The sequence below is a fragment of the Chenopodium album genome, chromosome 5, assembly GCF_948465745.1.
Source record: "Chenopodium album chromosome 5, dcCheAlbu1.1, whole genome shotgun sequence".
In the NCBI taxonomy this organism is placed as follows: Eukaryota; Viridiplantae; Streptophyta; class Magnoliopsida; order Caryophyllales; family Amaranthaceae; genus Chenopodium; species Chenopodium album.
The window spans coordinates 64405001-64428434 of record NC_137838.1 but is presented as its reverse complement, the minus strand read 5'-3'; the positions used below and the strand labels follow the sequence as shown (position 1 = coordinate 64428434).

Sequence of the window (23434 nt, the reverse complement as noted above, 5' to 3'; positions counted from 1 at the left end):
TATTTCGTCTTGGATGTTGCAATTATATCTATCTATGAAAGCATTTGTTATCGATTCCCAAGAAGAGGTTTTCTCTTTGTCAAGGGAAAAGAGCCATTGTTGACAAACGGTCTCAAGAGATAGAGAAAATATAGAGGGGAACACTTTCTTATCAATACCCTTAATACTCATTATGGTTTCAAAAGCTCTTAGATGAAAGTAAGGGTTATCTGTTGCATTGAATTTTGGGATATCGGTGGCATTGAACTTATGCGGAAGAAGTTCCTTGTCCAAGGAGACCCCTTGTGAACTAATTTCCTGAAATTTATAGTCACTAGATAGCTTGCTTAAACTTTCTTGCATAAGGTTCATTTGTTGTTGCTTCACAGGGTCATCAATTTTGAGGGTTAAAGCCTTTAACCACTAGTGGAAAAATCCTCATCCGTAACGGGCAAAAAGGGGCCATCCGTAACGGGCAGCGTCCGTTACGTATGCGGCCGTTACGGATGGCCATTGTTATTTGTAACGGGCACTGTCCATTACGAATAATGAGTTATTCGTAACGGGCACCTGAAAAGCCCGTTACGAATAACCCATTATTCGTAACGGACATTTATGTTGCCCGTTACGAATAACCTATTATTCGTAACGGGCTTTTCAGGTGCCCGTTACGAATAACGGGGTTATTCGTAACGGGCTTTTCAGGTGCCCGTTACGAATAACCCCGTTATTCGTAACGGACAGGTTCTGCCCGTTACGAATACTATGAGATCCAATTAAAAAAAAAATCCAGCACATGGCTGGACAACTAGCTTGAAAATTTATTTATTTATTTATATATATATATATATATATAATACAAGTACAGTATACACTTAATAATTACCGAATAATATACAATCAAGAAAAGCTGCTTTAATAATTTCCTAATAACTAAAACTAAAACAAAGCAAAAGAAAATCATTGTAATAATAATTAAACAAGTTTACATAAGACTACCTAAAATAATAAATCGTCTAGTCTAGCCATAATGTAAATGCTAAGCTCTCCAAAACTCTTGAGTAGCTTTGCCGCATTGCTTGCCCAACATCCTGCACGACAAGATAAATGACTAAGTTGTTTGACTAGTTAAATAGGTTGTTAATCAATCCTACACAATTGATCTAGCTGATTCTCATAATCTCTTAACCACAAATAATGAACCAAATGCATAAAAAGCTAATATATTCACATCTGCTGAATGATTTCTGGAATATCTTGGGACGCAGCCTGTTATAATACCAACCTTTAAAACTATAATATTATAGCAATTCAGCAAAAATGTACATGTCTAGACAAATTATCTAACTGACTACTAGTAAATTAGTAATGCAGTCACGTGTATTTGAGAGTTAGATGCACAACCTCAGCTGCCTGATTTGAATCAGATTACAGATTACAGTTGTATTACTTTGTGATGCATAGTTCTGCAGGGAATAGTGGATAATCTTCAAGTAATGCAGAGTTTTGCTGACAAAAGTGGCTTCATCATATCTGAACAATGGGGCTAAGGAGTACGGACATGGCAAGTATCTAAATAGAAGGTTGTTGAAGGGAAGCAATAAACTACTTGAGGACAACAACAGCATTTCTAAGAGCCAGATACCGGTGCACGTAATCATTGGGAAGTGACCTGATTTGCTTAAAAACTTCAGCATTGGCATAACGCATATTGGTCCTTGGATCAGAAAAAGGTGCCTGCATGAAATTAACAAATTTCACACACTAGGGGGAAAAAAATCTAACTATATATGAGCAACCACCTTTTTTGTTATTTACTTATTAGGTGGAAGACTTAAAGATAAATTATCTACTCATATAAAAAGGATGCTCATCTTCATGCAAGCAGGTGAAGGATACTCATCTATTAATCAACGGAGTAATACAAAGTATATCACAAGGATTAGCTAAAAAATTGCTTAGTAGTAAGTAGCACCTAGCACTGAAAGACCATCAATGAAACATCAGAGGAGTACTATATGCATCAATCTAAAATCTTCAATGAATTGTTTCCCACCACCTCCGTTTGGACTAAAGAATTTTTACTACCTATTCTAGTCTCCAACTGAGTTCCACATTATATCAAACTCAAGGCATAGTGTGTGTGTCTGCATATGGAGTTACACTATTCAAAATTCTGAGTAACAATCAACAAAAAAGGATGCAATAGGAAGAGTGGTCTTGAAATTCAATAATTTTGAACCTACTACAACCTTAGCATTCAGTAAGCATAGAATTTCCTTAATTCGTCATGGTTGCATGAACTTAAATGAGATGTACAAATCTTCATGGTATCAAAATAAAAAATGATTAGTTAAAATAGTCATTGTAATAAACAATCCAAAATCACAAATCCTTAAATCAACACTAAGAATCAAACATCTAGACGAGAAATTCTCATATCTTACCAATGATGAGAATGCATGATTTCACAAATTCACTAACAACACGTATTGAAAATCAGATCAAATGCTGAATCAATAATCACATTAAAAATCTATTAAATCACTCAAAAACCTAAATAATTCTCGAACAATAACCAATTACAAATCCTATAAAATTTAATGTGAAGAACAAAACAAATAATGAACCTGCACATCAAATCGAAGAACGAAAAGAATGCAAAAGAGAACGAAATCGAAATGAACCTGTGAGCGAAACAAAAAATCCTACTTAGAAATTAAACTAAAGATGAAAAATCATAAAACCACTCAAATTAGAGAGCTAAAAATAATTGAGGAGATTAAAATACAAAATAACGATAGAATTGGAATAAAATCAAAAACTTTAGATCTAAAAAAGACAATAATAATTCCTTAATCTGCAAAAATTTAGCACAAAATATCCCAAAAATCAAGTACCCAGAAACTAAAATCAATTAAAAACAACATAGATTTCAAAAAATAAAGTTGAATCAACTAACTTAATATTCGATGATTACAAAGAGAATAATCTTACCTAGCATCGGTTCGTTCAACGACTTAGATCTAAAGAGGAAGAAGCCTACGGGCTTGGTTGTTCGTCATCGCCGGTTACACCTCCGCCCAAAACCGACGCCGCTTGGGAGTTAATGTATGAAGCCGCCGGTCTCAAGATGAACGCAATCGCTGCTCAAGTTCTTCTCGTTGCTCCTCGAAATGAGAGGGCCTGAGTTTGAAAAGAAAGAGAAGAGGTGAATGACGGAGAGGGGAGGAGAGGAGAGGAGAGAGAGAGGGAGTGAGGGACTGATGAGAGAGAAAGAGGTGTGACGGCTGTTAAGTGAAAACCTAAAAAGCCGAGTATTGGGCTCTCCTCTCATTAGTTGGGCCATGTTTGGTCATCTACGTGTAATATAGTATTCGTAACGGGCAAAATTTTGTCCGTTACGAATACATACGTATTCGTAACGGACACTATTTTGCCCGTTACGAATAAATAAGTATTCGTAACGGACACTAGTTTGCCCGTTACGAATATCTTAATTGTAACGGGCAAAGCTTTGCCCGTTACAAATAGCCTGTTACGAATGAGATTTTTTCCACTAGTGAACACCTCAGTCACGTCATTCAATTGACTTCTAAGTTCATTGAACTCTGCTTGACTTGCCATTATCTTTTTAGCCTTCCTCTTTTGGCGAACTGGTTTATCAAAAAGTGAGACGTGAATAAAGAGGTTGTCCTTGATTAATCGCCCTTCTCTCCTCGACCAAGTACTGTGGAAAAGGAATTTGGGGATATTCATTGTTAATTATTTGGCTCAAACTTTATTTAACATGCAATGGATGGAGGAAGTGAAGAAAGATTGGAATAGAAAGTGAAGAAAAATGATATAGATGGAGGGATATGAAGAATTAGGAACAGAATGTACCCCCAACTCAAATGACGGAAAAACTGACTCATGCATGAACCTAAGATATGGTAATGGTGATATATATACTCAAAGTGCGTGCTAAGACTAGTGAGTGTAGGTGACATGTTAAGACTTGTGTCATGATCATTTGAATTAGTGCCTAGACTCTATTAATGACTTGACAAGGTATTATTGACAGCAAAATTTAACCGAATTAATTAGCAAACTAGTTAATTAGACACTAGGTGATGACTCGATCAATAATCCGAACTATCATCAAAACGACAAGACTGGCGTCGCACTGTGTAGTGTAGCGCCAGACCACAGAGAGGCGCTACAACTCATCTTTTGGCGCCAATGCTGGAGCTTCAATCTTAGATTGTTTTGGGTGTTATTAATCAACAGGGGCATGCCTAAAGTCGTACTAGGTCAATTCTGATAAAAATATTAGACTTTATTTATTTAAATTAATTAATCAATTAATTAATTAGGCAAAGTTCTTTAAGTTATTAATTTATTAAATCTCAACACAAGTCAAACAAACTGTTAAGAAAACATAGTATATGCACAACAAATAATGCACAATTAGTCAAGTAAGCACAATATGATGCAATGAGTTTGCAACCTAACCATGGATCTAGTTCTCTAAAGTTCGGGATATCGTTTAGTCAATAGAGGGTCCATGGTTAATTGTCTGGATGCACCGCGCGGAAGCCTAACCGTGAAGGGTTGGCGCGAGTGGATGGGACACCGCGATTTATAGAAAAACTCGCTTCCATGGTTTGCCGAATTCAACATTCTCGGATGTACCCTTTGTTGCTCAGAGCGTTCAATCAGGTAGTTGGAGCATGAATTCCCAAAGGGTTATGTCCATATGTAGAACACATATGGGTTTCAAAAAAGTGAGAAAAACTCAATAAGGAAGTAGGATCGAGCAAACTATGCGAAAAACTGGTCAAAATTAGAACGCATATTTCTGGCTCGGTATTGGAAGAATTTGGCGCCAGCAAACAGAGGTTGGCGCCAAGATTTAGCAGTAGCGCCTGGCGACATGTCTGTCGTCTGGCGCTACGGTTAAATGTCTGGCGCCAGCTTCTGTTCGCTGACGCTAATTCCTACATGCCTCAGCAGCTTTCTGTGCTCGATAAAATTTTCCAGTTTCGCGCAGTGTCATTTCGGTCCTAGTTGGGAAAGATATTTCTCAAATTTCCTACGTGTAAAATCCTATGTTTTTAACTCATTACGGATGGTCTTTCCAATGAGATCTTTATTATGCATATGACAATAATGTTAATCAAAACTACGCACATGAAATACTTAAAACGTTTCGAGTCTCATCCACTCATTCTAAATCATTGCCGAAATAAATTCAGGAATTAAAATAGAAATCCTCCCCAGTGGAGTCGCCAAAAAACTATAAGGAATATTTTAAGCGTTAATCCCCTAGCTTGAAACCCACTGTGATCATACACTAAAGTACAGTGGCGTCCAAAGGGAAAGAATATAGAGCAAAAGAGTCGCCAACAAGTTTTTTTAAGGAACTTGTAAATCGTTCAGGAGGTGAAGGTTACACCCCTTAACGATCCAAGAGATCATCAACTCCATAAGGTCTTGAACCAAATAGGGTTCGGGGATGAAGGTACAAATCCAACCTAAAAGAGATTTAACCTGCCCTAATAATAGGCCTCTACTTTATTCTGATCGTATTCATGTGCGCTTTCTGACTAACATGCAATCATTAGGATTAACCCTAAACCTGTTTAATCTATGTTTGTTGAATATTAATGCACAAATAAAACTATTATTGGCAATCACTTGAATTTTAATCATATTAACCCTAAACAAGATTATTAATTATCTTATTAAGCGTGATTACAAGTACAAATTCCCTTTAAACATGCATAAAGGCGTGACTAAGCAATAATAATAGATATATATATCAAGCAACATAATAACCATCAATAATAATAATTATAACCATAATCATGAATCATAAAAATAATCATAATCGTAATTAATAATCATAAATCATGTTAAAGCATAATAATAGCAAGATCCTAGGCATGATACTAACAAGATTAATAACAAACCCTTGCATGTCACAAAGCAATAAAAATCAAAGCTTTAACCCTAACATGATACTAACAATCATAAATAATAGGAGGAAAATAAAAGGCATCATAACAATCATATTTAGCATTAAATTTATCCTAGACATGATACTAGGAATCATAATAACAACCTAAGCATGAACTCTATATCATAACATCAATAAAAACCATTAAAGCACTTACTTTGATGCCTCGTACCTCTTTCTGACAACAAAATACACACGTTAGTAACTTTAAGGAAAATAATAAACAAAACAATTAAATTAAATAATTGAAAGAGAGATTAGGGACCAAACCCTCTGAAATTAAACCATTCACGTCTAAGGCGAAGGCAACTTCGAATATGGCTAGGTGTATCTAAATATAATGAATGCGGAATTTTGTATGTAAAAAGCTAGTTTAGAAAAGAGAGAGAGAAAGAGAATTGGTTATAATTGATGATTGTAGGTGATTGTGGATGAATACTGGTTCGAAAACGGAGTTTTTAGCACGTTATTTATAGAGAAAATCAGCCAAAAAGATAAAATATCAAAACAGAGTTAAGGCGCACAAAAAGCAATGTTGGCACCAACGCTGGCAATTGGCGCTAGACGCCAACATTAGCGCCTGGCGCCAATGCTAGCGCCAGGCGCTACAGCTGGCGTTTGGCGCTGATTCAGAAATTCACGCATTTTCTTAAAATCAAATAGAAATTGCCGTACAGGAGGATAAAATCGTATCTTCCTCAAAAAACGTTCATTGATTTTAAATAAAACTCTGAAAAGTCAACAAAAGTCAATTTATCAATGCTAATTGAATTAGGAATGAAAAGAACCTTTTAGAAGAATCTAGAAGACTAAAACCACTCCTAATTGCATTAGGAACGATAAATCTATTAGGCCCTCCCCTAGATCATTGGGCCGCATATAAGGCTCAAACCGGGCCCCGTTCAGCAAATTGGCCATAACTTCCACAATATTCATCGGAATTGGGCTTATAATCTATCGTTGGAAAGCTCTTGTCAAGCCCCATCCAACTACACTACTATTGGACCAATATCATGGACTAACCAAACTGGATTGGCTGTTTTTATTAAAATAAGTTTTAAAAAACAGAGAGAAGAGAAAAGAAATTAAAACTATCCGCAACACTAAAATTTCCACACTTTCACTTTATTCGATTATGATTCGACGCGAAAGGTACTCATCACCGGGTTAGGTTTTGGGGAGACACAAATGGGTGTCTACAGTTACTACTGTTTCTTATTCTGTCCTTGTTAATGGGTTCCCTTCTGCTCCTTTTGCTGCAAAAAACAAGGGCCAAGGCAAGGTGATCGTATGTCCCCTTTCCTTTTTGCTATTTGTATGGAATATCTTTCAAGGTGCCTAAAGGAGATGACTGAGAATCCTGACTTCAATTTTCATCCAAGATGCTCAAAGTTCGGTATTACTCATATGATATTTGCAGATGACTTGCTCTTATTCTCAAGAGCTGATCTTGTCTCTATTTTATTTTAAATACACATTTACTGGTCTCAAAATTTTATTTTGCCTTAGAAGATTATAAGATAAATGGATTCAAGGTTTAGGTGCTTTCTTTGGACTGGTAAAGGTAATCATAGTAAAAAAGCCCTAGTTTCTTGGAAATATTTGTGTTTGCCCAAGACTTGTGGTGGCTGGAATTTAACTTCTCTTGAAGATTGGAATAAATCTTCAGTTACTAATGTTCTTTGGGATATTGCTCACTAATCTGATAACTTGTGGGGTTAAATGGGTCCACATTTACTATTTCAAGAATAAGGATTTCTGGGGTGCCTCTGTCCCTAAGTAGTGTTCTTAGGTCTAAAGGAAGATCATGAATTGTAGAGCTTTAGTTGATAGTGTTGGTGGGTGGTCTGATATTACAATTAATGGCAAAATGAGTATTAGACAGCTCTACAGTCAAATCAGACCTCAAGCTGAGAAAGTGACTTGGAAGATAATCATTTGCAATAATAGGGCTTCTCCTAAGAGTGTGTTTATCACTTGGTTGGCTCTTTGAAACAGGCTTGTCACTAAACATAGACTTACTACTTGGAATATGCCCTAAGATCCTCTGTGCTTTTTCTGTTCTAATGCTGCAGAAAAAGTTTCTCATTTGTTTTTTGATTATTCATATTCAACTAGTATTTGGAATAGAGTTTTGCAACTTCTTGGTTATGTCAGAGTTGGGCAGAACTTTGACTCTGAAGTTCATTGGGTGCTGCAACAAGGTACAAGAGCAACTGCTAAAGGAAGGTTGATGCTTATGTGTTTTGTAGAGACTGTCCATTGCATTTAGATTCAGAGAAATACTTTGATGTTGACTGGAGATTACAAGCTTGCAGATATTGCTTTTAGGGATATTATTTTTTCTGTAGCTTGTAGATTCCTTGACTCTGATAGAAAACATTTGTATGTTTAGGCTTCTGTTGTTCTTGCTGGTGCAATTTGCAGGCCTGACTGCTTCTGCTTGGTTTTTGAAGGTTATAGGGCTATTTGTCTTGTAGTTTGCTGCTAGTGTCACTACTACAAAAAATGCCTTAGAGAACTGTTAGAATAGGCTTTATAGATCGCCCCTAAGGCGATCTTCTGCTAAGCGATGTATAAAGTATAGAGAACGGGTTGTTTAGGCATTTTATATGATAATAATTAGAGAACGGTTGTTAGTCACATCCGTTCTCTTTTCCCTTCTTAAATTCGTACACTAAGGAAGGAATAAAGAACAGGTTAGGTCACTGAACCGTTCTATATTGCATTACAATATAGAACGGTTAAGTTAGATAACAATTCTTTAATGTTTATTTTTTTTTAAAAAAAAAAATCCAGCCATAATTATTTGAATTACCCTTGTACGTATTTTATATTGTATTATTCCTGTATTTTAATAATATGTATTATTTTTGTATTTCATTTTAGACCTGTATTTGTTGTATTCCTGTTTTGTATCTTGTACATTAATCCAGTAAGAAAAATTCCACATTTCCTATGTAAAATAAATCCATGATCCCATATACGTGCAATATAAATTTTTGTATAATACAATCAACAAATATAATTCCAGATATGACGAAAGCCATCAAAATATACTTCATATATATAATTTAAAACATCCAACCACAATTAAATTGAATCATTCATACAAAATGTGTACTATACAAACAAATATGTAAGTTAAATATCAAAACACCTTTCTAGTTAATGTTGATTTAAAAAAAAATGCATAGATATACCAATACCATATTGATTCTACAATTCACATAAATCATCATTGTCGTCATTTGGTTGATGGTATCCGGTAAAATATAAAATCCACCTTTCCCTAAGCTCGTCGATTATTTGTTGAGAATATGTAGGAGGAACTTGCTTAATATACTACAAAACAATGTAAAATACATACATATTAGTTAATAATATACAATAAATTCATCTATTTAAATATAATAAATAAGCATATCTTTATTTTTTTTATCAGAGTTCATAAGAACAGATACTATCCAAAAAGGCTGCTCATAATACACATAACAGCCGCCATGTGCATAATAGTTTCTGTCAGTGCATAAAAATTTGATCACTAAAATCAATCAAGTATAAAATTGGAACAATTATTAGATAAGATCACTTAAATCAATCAAGTATAAAATTGGAACAAAAAGTAAGATAAAAAGAAATACTATCAGCCAACCAAAAAATGTTCAAATGAACAAAGTCCATAAGAAAGGGTAGCAGGAACACAAAGTAACAGGTTACAAAGCATAGAGGGTAACAGGAAGATAACTGTGGCAAAGATGGCTACATTGAATAACAAAGAGGGGTTTTAGAGAGCACAATGACAGGAAAAATAATTTTCCAAAATTTTATCTCAGTTTCAAGTAATATTCCAAAGCACTAATTGATGCACAATCTTCTATAACCGAGCATCATACAATTTCAATACTAGTAAAAATCCATATTAACTATGCAATGTTAGTCACAAAGTTTTACATATTGCAGGGGAATTTGTTCAAACAGGATATAATCAAGGCTAAGAAACAATACACTACAAACAAGTCATATATAAAAAGATTTTTTTCAAGAAGTTAGGAAATGTCATGCAAAGACAAGGCTTTAGAGGGTTATGGAAGAAGATTTTCTTCAACAAGTTAGGAAATGTCATGCTAAGACCAGGCTTTAGAGGGTTATAGCAGATAATTACGATATATTAAGAACGCACACAAATACATGCCACCCTCAGAAAAATCTTTTTAGCTGGAGGTGATGGAAGAACAAAAACCTCAGAATTTTTTTAGCAATCTCACAATAGAGATACCAGTTTCATACCAAAAACATTGCTTCCTCCACTTGTGGGACTGACGTTTGTCGAGCCAACTTTTAGCAAAAATAGATCAAAATTTGCCTTTAGTGGAACTTTAGAACTTCTTCTATCACCCCTTCTGTCATTTAATTATATTGTTCTTTTTTTTAACTATCTGATATTTGTCTACTATAAGATAAATATGAACCGATATCAATCAATTAAACTACAAGAACATCATTGAGACAAGGAATAAGCTTACAAAAAAACTTGAATCTCAATCCTCATATGCCATAAATAAATTAACTCAATACAGACATCATATTCATGCTAACTATTTTCCACACAAGACATAGTCAAGGAAAGAACCACGGTTGTTAACTATTTATCAGTTGACTTCACAACAATGATAATTGATATCTTGCTGCACTACCTATAAAAGATCACCCATTTCAACATTAGTGCTTCCTTTTGTTATGTACACAGGCCTTAGACAATTGTTTTAAAAATAATGGATTAAGCAAATATGCACAATGCAAGTCATTAATAAGTTGAACAGTATGCCTTCCATTGTGGATTACATGAAAATGTAGAAGGGTCGAAAATGAAAAGAAAGAAAGACACATAAATAAAACAAAATAATAAATAAAATTAATTACACTCAAACAAGCATATATAAAAAAGTCCTTCTATCATAAAGATATAGATGCTATCAGAAGCAAAACATTAGCTTCCTTGTCCGATAGCAATGCCAGGAACAATATGGTTGTTCACACCCAGCACATTACCTGCATTGGGCATGAATTACTCAAGTGGTATCGTAGAATTGAAAATTATTCTTGTCAGACGGTAGTTCTAGTAGAATAAGCCTATAACCCCTTCTTTTTTTGATTTCTACTTACCATTTTCTGTTTAATTGGGCATCAAACTCCTATATCTAATTTTGTCTAACCTTATAAACCAAAACATTTTGTTTTTAAATGAACCTCATTAACAAAATGGGCTCAGCCATATCCTCATCAATTCTACCAATGATCCGTGCCATTTATGGCACCTTTAGGAAATGTTTTCTTTATATTTCTATGCTCCTTTGTAGTCGTTTATTTTGTGTTTTTAGAGAATAATGCTCGATTCGCGTGTTTTTGTGTTAGTTTAGAGAAATGCATGCTTTTAATGGCTTTCTTATCATTTTATTCATTTCTCGTCTATTTCTCTTGCTTCTCTGTTTCTTTTTCTTGTTTTGTAGGTACGTCGCGGGCTATATGCATGGGAATTGAAAATAGCACCCACTAGGATCAATATGCACTTTTCGGAATTGAATTTGAGTTTGAAACAAAGGAAAACGAAGGATTGCAAAGTATCAAATAGGACCTTTGTGCATTATTTTAGTCATATCTCAAGTTATACAGATCGGATTAGGGTGATTCAAGTTGGGTTGGAAACTAGAATTGAAGAGCTTTCCAATGATAGGTCGCACGCCTTCATACGATTCTTAGATCGGAAGTTACAGCCTTTTGAAGTTGGCCCTGGAAAACTGCCGCGGGCGCGGGGTTGCTGCAGCTCCAAAACTGCAGTCTTTGGGCAGTAAGCACCCGCGGTTGTCCCGAGGGCGCGGGCCTTGGCCCCGCGGGCGCGGGCTTTGGCCCCGCGGGCGCGGGCTTGGTCCGCGGGCACGGATATCGAGGTGTCCGTTCCCCTCCGCGGGCGCGGCCGATTTCTCCGCGGGCGCGGGTTTCTGGGTCTTTTACGATTTTAAGCTTCTTTTCTCCTTTTGTTTATATAGTTTTTTAAATTTCTTTATTCTTTATTCATGTAATTCCTTAGTTTTAGTTTAGTTTTCTCTCTCTTAGGTTGAGAGCGTCTCTCTCTAGATTAGGCTAGATTAGGAGATAGCTCTTTGATTCCAATTGATTGCTCTTATCATTTAGTCCTCACAACCTTTGATTGGCATGCTCTTCCCAAGTTGTTGCAATTGACATGATTACATGTTGATCCCCGTTCCTAGTGTTTTATTTCCTTGGTTACTTGTTTTGTTAGTTGTTAGTATTCTCTCTTACCTTCGTCTTCGACCTAGCTAAGGCGCAAAATTGAAAGTGCTTGAAAATTACCGTTCCTTTGGGTTCGACCCTTGACTTGCCTCTATACTCGTATTTAGGTTTGTTAAGTGTTTATAAATTTATTTTGACCGAGGGAAGATTAGATAACGACCTAGTTTTCCACTCGTCAAAATGGTGCCGTTGCCGGGGAACGGTGTCTATGTTTGAGTGTTTTTGATTGCTTGATTCTAGGTCTTTGTATATACTTTTCTTTTATTTGATTTTTGTTTGTTTTGTATAAAAATGGCATATTTCTCGTTTCCTCAATTTGACAATGAGCCTTTTTGTGAATATTTCAATAGACTTGAGGGATTTTTGGACTATAATTGTTGTAATATTTGGGAGGCTTGTGAGATTTGTTATTTTGGTTTGAATGAGCAAACTAGGGATGAAGTTGAATGTATGCATAATGGTGAATTTAGAGCTTTGTCAATTGATGATGCTTGGGATTTTTATGTTTGGCTTGCTAGGGATGTTTATGATAGGGGTAATCATGAGTCTAATATAGATATGCAATGTCTTGATACTTCTAATATTAGCATGAATTCCCATGATTTGTCACATGATCCCTTAAGTGAATCTAGAACACATGATTTCAACTTCATTTCTCCTTTTGTTCATGATGATGAAGTGCATGCTCAAGTGGATGTTAATGGTGTGTTTCAATATTCTTCATTATTTACCATGCCTTCTTGTGATGTGCTTCATTACCTTAATGATGAATCTCATGTTATAAATTATGCCCCCACTCCCCAATGTGATGTATATGCTCATAATCTTAATGTTGATTCTTCCAATAATATTGGTTGTACTTCTTCTTCTCTTGTTGAGCCTCAACCTTCTACATCTTTTGAATCTCTTGTTGATACATTTGAGTCTCAAATTAGGCGCATTGAGCTTGATAATGAGTTTGGGCCTAGTAAGGAGATGATCCTTAATTCTATGAGAGGTCAATTAGAGATAATGAAAAAGAATGAGGAGCGTATTGAGGAGGAAAAGAGAAGAGGAGAAGAGTTAGAAAGCCAATTGTCATCCTTGATGCTTGTTTGTGATAAATCCCAATTTGATGTGTGTGTTGAGGATGATGATGATGATAATTTTGAACAACCAAGTGTGTGTGAGGATCCTATTGTTGAGCATAGGAGTGAAGGAAAGGGACTTGAGAGTGATGATGATTATGATGATTTTGTGAATCTAAACTCCTCTTACTTGGTTGATTAAATTATGATGAGTCTCAAGTGTATGAATGTGACTCTTCTATCCATGAGTGTTTGGACTTGTTTGAGGTTATGTCTAATGTGTTTATTGAGAGTCAAATGAAAACCTATAGCCTTCTCAGTGAGTTCATTGATGATGCTTCATGGGAGAGAGATGAATTTGAGTTATATTTGCATCCATTCATGCACGGTTTTGAAGACTTAGGTTTTGAGTTTGTGGAAGGAAAGGTTGTTTATTGTGGTGCAAAGAAGGATGAGGTTGATTCCTTTGGAGTTTTTGAGCTTGAGGGAGATGTCGATTGTGAGAGAACTTCATTTGAGGACTCTATGATTGATTTTCATGCCCTCATTGGCGATGTGAGACCTTGTGTTTAGGGAGTCGCGAACCCTTTGTCTATTTCTTATACCCCTTTTTCTCAAAGGTTTGACCACATCCCCTATCGCCCTATTTTTCTCCCTTCCTTTGTTGATAAGCGTATTGGGGACTCCCTTGTCTATGATGATCTTAATTTCCCTCATTCGTCTATTGTTGAGGAAAAGGGTGATGTTGCCACCCAAAAATATTTTAGTGAGGAGGATTTGCCTTTTTCTTTTTCTTTCCATTCTTTTATTCCCCCTTCTTTTTCTTATTCTTCTTCTTCTTATTTTCTTGTTTATCCTTTTGATCCTTCTTCTTCTTTCTTTTGGCACCTCCCTTCTCACTTGCGTGCAATGATTTTGTTGCACGTTTTTCTTCCGTCGTTTGCCTACCTTCTATCATATGAAATGTGTAGTAGTGCATTTGACAAGCTCTTGCGATCGTTGCAATATTATTTTACTAGAGTGATCAAGCTTGGACCTTAAGCAAGCCTTTCTCGGAAAGTAACCTGTGTTTTATTGCTTTCATTTTCTTTTCTTTTTAGAATAGATTTTATCTAATGGAAATGTTTGTGTTCCTTTTGCTAGGTACATGACTTGATATACTTTGTTGCTTCTTTTTGGATCAAGAATCAAGAAAGATTGGCACCACATTTGCTAACATATAGAAGGCAAGATTCAATATTAGAGGTTGTTAGCTTTGAAAGGTTAAAATTGGGTCATTTGCGGGTATTTACACCCACCTAATATCCGGTAATATCCTTCCTTGCTCTTTCTCTAGTTGATGAAGACTTGTTGCACATATGTTGGTTTGATTGGATTAATCTCCTTGTTTTTCCCCTCCCGTGGAATATTTGATTTGTGTTTGAGCATGTTGTCTCATTCAAGCTTGGGGGAGGGTATTCTATCATGTTTGGAGGAATGTTGATTCATATATGTCATGCACCTTTGTATATGCTTTTCCATGTTCTCATATTTTTAAAAACTCCAAAAAGATTTTTGTTTCTATCAAGGCAAAATTGCATTGTGTTTTGTTTTGTTATTGCTTTGGACATAATAACATTTGGACTTGTATACTTGAATGCTTTTCTTCCTAAATGGTAGTGGTGTGCACGGTTTGAGATACGTTTGGTTGAATCTAGGATAAAGCATGCTAAGGTAGTTGTCTAGAACTAGGGGGATCATGAAAACGGATTCTACTTGTTTGTGGCATGTTGGTAGTTGCTCCCTATCTTTGATTTGACAACCTTAGTGAGTTTTTGCTACAACTATGTGAGATTTATATTTGTTTAAGCTTCCATCATATTCTTGCATGAGCGGCATGGGGTCCTTGACTTTGCAAGCCTAATCTATAAAGCTTGATGTATGATTCTTAAACCCGAGACCGAGCTATCTAGGGAGGACAAAGGCACCTTTTTCGGGGTGGTATTTTTCATTATTAGGTTAGTTTGATTCATATTTGTTTTTGGGTTTCCATTTGCCTTCTTGCAACCATTTGAGCCTTATACCTTCTTTTCAAGCCACATCTTTAGTTCTTTGGCCTTTTGTTTCATTTTCTTTCTATTCTTGGTTTTTTGTGAAGCAAATTGATCACGTATGATGGAGTTTGTGGTGGATAAGTTGGAAATTTGGTTTTTATGAGTGCTAGTTTGTGATTAAGTCTTCTTTGTGAATAATGGCAAGTGTTTGAGTAAAAGCCGTCCTTAATCATACAAGGCATGGACTAATAAATTGCATTATAGAAAAAGCCGTCCGAATTTAGCAAAAGGCGAGGACATTGCAAGTTTAAGTAAAAAAAGAAAAAAGAAAAAAATTTTGAAAAAAGTGAAAATTCAAAAATATTTTGATGTATTCTTTTCTCTTTCTAAGCATTGAGGACAATGCTTCATTTAAGCTTGGGGGAGAAGCGTTTACGCTTTTTGTATATATTTCTTGTGAGTATAGCTTCAAATAAGCTTGGGGGTGTTGCTTTTGCTTGGTGATTTCTTGATCGTGTTGTTAAGGATTGATCACCCTTTTGCTTCACTTTTTAGGAAAACCTACAAATTTTAAATTTTAGCCTACCTTCACCCTTTATGCCTTATGTTACAACCTTGGGGAAAGACCTTTCGACCTAGAAAGTTGAGTCACTATTCGGGGGAGGGAATCATGGGTCATTGCCTAAGGAAAGGGGATGCGAAGTCAAGATGTCGAGTAGCCCAAAAATTTGATCTTTTTCCGGTTCCTTCGCGGAATCTATGAGATGCTCACTATGGGGAGATATGAGATTAGTAGGGGGAACGCGTTAAGACCGTTTGGAATGAAAGTGGAGTGTGATAACTAGTTCCTATGCTTAGCATTTTTATGTTTCAATCAACCTTAGGTATCTTATAGCGTGCACTCCCTTACTTGTTTAGAAAGATTTGCATTCATTGTGCTTGTACATTTGCAAAAGTCCTTTCATGAACATTTGTTTGCTTTTCTTGTATTTTGTTTTCTTTTTCATGCTTTGCCTTGTTTGTATTATTATGAGAGTTATGGGTAAACTCTTAGGATACCCTTACGAGAGCATCACTCGTCCTCTAAGGCGATCTAGGGGTTTAAATGGCTTGTCTTTAGTTTCTAAAATTGACCGTGATTCCTACGAAAGTGAGTTAGTGTATATTCCCATCTTCTCTAGTTTTCTCGTTTCTTTCTTTGCTTGAATAATGTCATCATTTTTCCCTTGGGTTGGATTTTGTTTTGCTTGAGGACGAGCAAAAGTTTACCTTGGGGGAATTTGATCCGTGCCATTTATGGCACCTTTAGGCAATGTTTTCTTTATATTTCTATGCTCCTTTGTAGTCGTTTATGTCGTGTTTTTAGAGAATAATGCTCGATTCGCGTGTTTTTGTGTTAGTTTAGAGAAATGCATGCTTTTAATGGCTTTCTTATCATTTTATTCATTTCTCGGCTATTTCTCTTGCTTCTCCGTTTCTTTTTCTTGATTTGTAGGTACATCGCGGGCTACATGCATGGGAATTGAAAATAGCACCCACTAGGATCAATATGCACTTTTCGGAATTGAATTTGAGTTTGAAACATAAGAAAACGAAGGATTGCAAATTATCAAATAGGACCTTTGTGCATTGTTTTAGTCATATCTCAAGTTCTACAGATCGGATTAGGGTGATTCAAGTTGGGTTGGAAACTAGACTTGAAGAGATTTCCAATGATAGGTTGCATGCCTTCATACAATTCTTAGATCGGAAGTTACAGCCTTCTGAAGTTGGCCCTGGAAAACTGCCGCGGGCGCGCGGGGTTGCTGCAGCTCCAAAACTGCCGTATTTGGGCAGTAAGCACCCGCGGTTTTCCCGAGGGCTCCCCGAGGGCGCAGGCTTGGGCCGCGGGCGCGGCTATCGGGGTGTCCGTTCCCCTCCGCGGGCGCGACCGATTTCTCCGCGGGCGCGGGTTTCTGGGTCTTTTACGATTTGATGCTTATTTTCTCCTTTTGTTTATATAGTTTTTTGGTTTTCTTTATTCTTCATTCATGTAATTTCTTAGTTTTAGTTTAGTTTTCTCTCTCTTAGGTTGAGTGCTTCTCTCTCTAGATTAGGCTAGATTAGGAGATAGCTCTTTGATTCCAATTGATTGCTCTTATCATTTAGTCCTCACAACCTTTGATTGGCATGCTCTTCCCAAGTTGTTGCAATTGACATGATTACATGTTGATCCCCGTTCCTAGTGTTTTATTTTTGGTTACTTGTTTTGTTAGTTGTTAGTATTCTCTCTTACCTTCGTCTTCAACCTATTTTAGGCGCATAATTGAAAGTGCTTGAACATTACCGTTCCTTTGGGTTCGACCCTTGACTTGCCTCTATACTCGTATTTAGGTTTGTTAAGTGTTTATAAATTTAGTTTGACCAAAGGAAGATTAGATAACGACCTAGTTTTCCACTCGTCAACCAACAGCATATATTTACCTCACTAAATCAAAACAAAAAATTGTATGTTTATCTTTGTTCTTTAAAAAAAAAATTAAATAAAAAAAATAAAAATAAAAAAATAAAAATAAAAAATTCATATTAGGGTTCTAAATGGAACTTAGGTAAGATTAATTTGGCTAAAAAAATTTTAATTACAATTGAAATAAAAGTAAATTCGAAAAAATTAAGGGTAATTTGATTAAACTTACTACAATAATTCGGCTCCAATATTTACATACAAGAAATCGATGAATTTATCCCAAAAACAAGAACTTTGAAGTTTTTTTCAATCAACTAAAATTCGAATTCTACGAATTTACTTCTGTTTCCTTCATAATTCAAATGATTCATGCAATTAGATTGTCAATTTTAAGAATCCAATTACTCTACCACAAGAAAAATTCGAACAAAAAAAAAAAAATCGAGCCTACCTCAATTTACTGGTGGCTCAGCAGACAGGTGCGGTACTATGGACGTGGAGTGGCGGTGGAGTAAGCGACTGATGAATGAGAAAGACGTTTCACTTTTTATGAATGTGAAAGTGATGAGCGTTTCAATTTTCCCTTTTAGTATTTTGGGTAAATTTTTTTACGGAAATTTGGGTAAATTATGACTCCGTATGTACGTATATAATTTCCTCCTAATTAAAAATAAAAATTAGTTAATATAATAAAAAAACGGTTGTCAAGATGACAGTTCTATATCATCTATAATAAATAATTATTATTTTTTGATTATTTAAGTAAATTTGAAATACAGAACGGTTAACTATGCTAACCATTCTATATGTATTAACATACAAAACGCCTCTTATATTAAAACGATCTATATTCTTCTGGAGAACGCCTACCTTTGATAACCGTTCTATATTTTGTGATCTCTAATATAGTTTTTGGTGTAGTGTGTTGTTGTATGGTCCTAGTTTACAGAACCCTTCCTAGAAATTAGCTGGAAATCTGAGTCCAGTTTTTTCTAGGCCCTTCCTACAACCCTTCCTAGAAGGTGGATAAGGTAGGATCTAGAACTGGTTTTTGGGGGTAGGCCTAGTTTTTTCAGGTCTTGTGGTGTTCTGAAGGTAGTTATAACTTAGCTTTGAAAGTTGTAACTTTCTCTCTTTGGTGATAAAATCTCTTATTTACCAAAAAGAAAAAAAAAAACAAAAAGTCAAACACTTTCAAACAAAGCTTTTTGAATCGAATGAAAGTCAAATGCATTCAACAAAGCGAATTCAATCAAATGAAAGTCAAACAATTGTAACAAAGTATTTCTCAAAATCTTTTAGGTGCTCATGAGGACTCTCAAACTTTCCACCAGAGAATTGTTTCCTCTCAATCAAGGCAATCAAATTAGGCTTGATCTCGAAATTGTTGGCTTAAGTAGTAGGAGTTAGGATCCCACTTTGCGCTCTAAAAGCTTCGGGGGGCCCAAGACGACTCAAAGGCGTATTCTCTCCCATTTTAGAACCTTCTTTACTCTAAAACTTATAGGTTGAGAAAGGGTTGATTTCTGAACTCGAAGATGATTTAGGGATATCTAATTCTTCACCTGAGGGTGAAGAGGGTGGAGTATCTTCTAATTCTCTTACTCCTCTCGTTGGAGTAAGGGAATTTCTACTCCTTGCTCTTGCTTCTCTTCGAAGTAGGGACAAAGACCTCTCTAGCTCTGGATCGATGGGAATCAAAGATCTTGAGCGGGTTCGTCCTCTGTTAATACAACAAAGCTAAGAAGATCGTAAGCACTAACAAGTAACAAAAGTAGCAAACACTAGCAAATAAAGGTGAGATAGTCTCAAACAAGCAATGAAATAGCAATGGAAACCGTCTCCCCGGCAACGGCGCCAATTTGACTAGGCAATAATCGTGTCGTTGAGCGACTACACCTAAATCAAATGAATTTATAAAGCTCTACTGACCTAATACGTGTATAGGGTAAATAGAGGGGTCGAACCACCGGGAGAAATGCTTAAGCACTGCATTCATTACCTAGGGTCTAAGCTATCTCGGAACAAGAAGTGTGAATAACTAGAATGTTAAACTAAGAACGAAATGGATTAAAATTAATAAAGCTAGGCACCAAGGGAAATGATTAGGTGAAGTTGACGCTTGATCATGCAATAATAAAGTAGCATATCAATGGTAAACTAAACATGCACGAATACCGAAGTAAAGGGGTCCAATCTAACCGTCTTCCGGGGTTAATTGGTTTCTCCTAACATAGCCTCTATGTTTCCACATCAGAACCATCTATTAGAAGGTGCAAACAAAGAATTATCGATAGTAATGAATCTTAACTAAGTTAACTTCCGTTACTTGTTAGTAAAGACTCATCTTTGATCAACTAACAATGTGCACTTGCAAGAAAGACCAAAGAATATCAAGCATGCAAAGACTTTAATCACCATTAACATAACCCCAACATTATAAGCATGAACAATTAGAAACTACACCATCCCCACACCCTTGGCTAGGTGACTACTCACAAATCATATTGAAAACAATATCAATCATCAAATCAATAAGCATCAACATGACTAATAAGCAAGAAGAAAAATCAAAGCAAATAAGCAAAATAAAAAACAAAGGTAAAGAGAAAGAGTAAGAGATTGCTCAATAATTGAAGATGAAGGTCTACAAAGGATTGAACAAAACTCCTTCTTCAAAATCCAAGTTCATCAATGAAGAAAACCACACTTTCTCTCTCTACTAATGAAGACTAATAGTGTTTCTCTCTCTAGATTAAGCTAAAATGTAGAAAAATTAAAACTAAGTTAATCTCCTCCTCAAAACGTTCTAAGATGGGACTTATATAGTCCGTACAGAGCCAGCTGATAAAAGGAGAGGTCCGACCGAACAAATGGGAAGGTTCGGCCGGACTACAGGGTAGGTTTTGCCGGACTATAGGGTACGTTCGGCCGGACCATGGGTTTTGAAGAAGGAGTTTTGTTCCACGTCTTGAAACGATCCTCTTCTGCTTTATGACCATCTTCCACGTCTAAGGGAACATGATCAAAGATTGCTTCACTTGAAACAATCCTCAGTTGTTTGTGACAACTCTCCTTAATCTAGGGAACACCATCTTGCTGTTTCGATGTTCAGTCTCTGAACAAAGAGCTTCTCTTTTTTTTTTAAAATATGTTCACACGCCTCTGAACAAAGAGCTTCTTTTTTTTATATGTTCACGCACCTCTGAACAATAGAGCTTGAAATACATGTTCACGCGTCTCTGAACAAAGAGCTTATTTTTTTAATATGAACTTCTGAATGATGTGTCCACACGTCTCTGAACAAAGAGCTTGATAATAGGATGCCCACGCGTCTCTGAGTAAAAGATCTTGATGGAAATGTCCATGCGTCTCTGAACAAAAGAGCTTTGATGATTTGTCCACGCGTCTCTGAAAAAAAGAGCTTAAAAGAAATATCCACGCGTCTCTGAACAAAAGAGCTTTGATGATAATATTCCGAAGAAAAATTTCTGAAGACCAACGCTTGCCGATCTCTAAAGCTCGCTTGAACTTTGCTTCCGTTACGCCAGTACGTCGGTGTCTCCGTTATGAGCCAATTCTTAGGCACTTAATCTAAGTGAGACGATCTTTCATCAGGTAGATCACTTATTGTGATTGTAATCAAACAGACTACTTAGTCTTGTCAAATTGCTTATATGGGCTAACTGGCATACTAAGGAACCCGAAATTGCTTTATGAGGTCAAAATTACCTTTTCGAGAGGCTTCGAGCACTATCACTGCTAAAATATCTCTGGAGCCACGAATTGACTCTGTCGCCAAACGTTGGGATCTAGCGCCAAGCGCTGAAATCTATTTCCAGACGCTAGATATTGTCATATGGCGCTGGAGTAGGGTCTTCCCTATTCTGCTGCACCTGTATTTATTTTTGATTATATAAATTTGCTAATTATTTTAATTATCTTAGGGTTGACCTAAGGCTTAACGTCGCTTGACTCATTGACTTGACACGACTCAAGGTATAGACCTGACTCGCTCTGATTGACTGACTCGAGGTTGACTCGACTCGAAATGAAATGACACATGGTTAGACTCAAATCAAGGTGATATGACACGACAGGACACAATGTGTACATTACTCATGTGTGCATTGTATTATGATTGTGCGACACGAAAATGCAAAAGAAGCAAAAATTTTCCGTCATTTTTGTGGAGGGTACCGACTTTCTTCCGAAAAAGAAAGACGCGAAAAAAGAATCGAAGTGAAGTTTTTGAAGGTGTATATTGAATGAGCTTAGTCAAATGTTGTTTCTCATAGCACAAGGATTATAACATCTTAGATTATCCTAGTTGACTTGATAATGAAAGTACTTAGGTAACTTAGGCACGGAGGCTAAGCACTTCATACTTTTTGATGCAATAATGATTATGATTGATGAGTGATTTTGATATGACAATACAAGCATCAGCATTATGTTAAGATTTCATGACAAAGGGTTCCTAAGGGAAAGTATATTTGGTCATGTATCTGTTCGGTGTGTGATAGTGATTCTAAAGTAAGGGCGCAAAGGCCAAGTGTGTGGGAAAATATTGTTTTTAAATAGTCAAATGGTGGTGACTCTTAGGCTAGGTAAGCTAATGATATATGGATCAAGCCCCAAAGTCTAGCTCTAAATGAATAGGGATGAGCGTAGGAGATCCCTTGATATGATCATGGTGTAAGTGTGTGAATTTGAATATGAATGCATGTTTATTACGGTCGCACCTCGATGTGAGGTTGCCTACGTATCCGTTAGGAATCAAGCCGAACGTAGCTCTAGTCGAACCTCGCACAAGTATGTGTATACCTCAAAAAGGTATTTTTAAGGGTTTTAATGTGGTCAGGCTAAAGTTTATAGAAGAACGGGATAAAGGCTCAAGACCCTAGATAAGCACCAAAGGTGTGCAACCTCGCTTTGGAATCCTTATATTTTTATGCATGAGTTTCTACTCTTTTTTAGCTCTTTTTCTTTGCTTTATTTATTTTATTTTAATAAGTGTGGACAATCCTGATCATGCAGTCTATTACTCACTTGGCATTCATTTTTCTCAGGCACGGTGCCGAGCACTCGATAAGAGACGCAATCTGAGACGCGTTCTTATCAAAGACATTTTTATATCAAAGACATTGGAACACTTGCCCTTTTGTACACTTTTATTTATTTATTTTTGCTTATTTTAAGTCACTCAAGCTTTTTACGAAATTGAAAATTGCATAAGTTGCACACTATCCCATCCCAAGGTTTAGGTAGATGTAGGTTGAAGAAAGAAAGGTTTATCGTTATACGAGGCTCAAAGTGGTTTATCGAGAAAAAAGGATTGTGTATTTGAAGGGTGAAAGCAATATGATGTGGCTACAAGAGGTGCCCTAAATCATTGGTATACCTTGTGCTTAGTTTGACATGGTTTGTTTTTTTATTTTTTTTAATGCAATATAATGAAATGACCATATGAAGGAGTATAAATGCTCATTTATTAAAAAAAAGGGAAAAGAAAGAATCTACAAAATTAATCTAAGGGAAAAGAAAGAATCTACAAAATTAATCTAAGGGAAAAGAAAGGTGCCTATGCCAG

The 23434-nt window shown here is 36.1% G+C and overlaps 1 long non-coding RNA gene across 1 annotated transcript; it reads right to left on the bottom strand.

Annotated features, from left to right (window-relative positions):
* Positions 1–874: 874 nt before the first annotated feature.
* On the bottom strand, positions 875–3315 carry LOC145630857 (uncharacterized). The gene is made up of 3 exons (XR_014112283.1): positions 2977–3315; positions 1384–1716; positions 875–1070 (listed from the first exon to the last, which is right to left on the bottom strand). It is a non-coding gene; the product is annotated as an uncharacterized LOC145630857 (long non-coding RNA).
* Positions 3316–23434: the final 20119 nt, after the last annotated feature.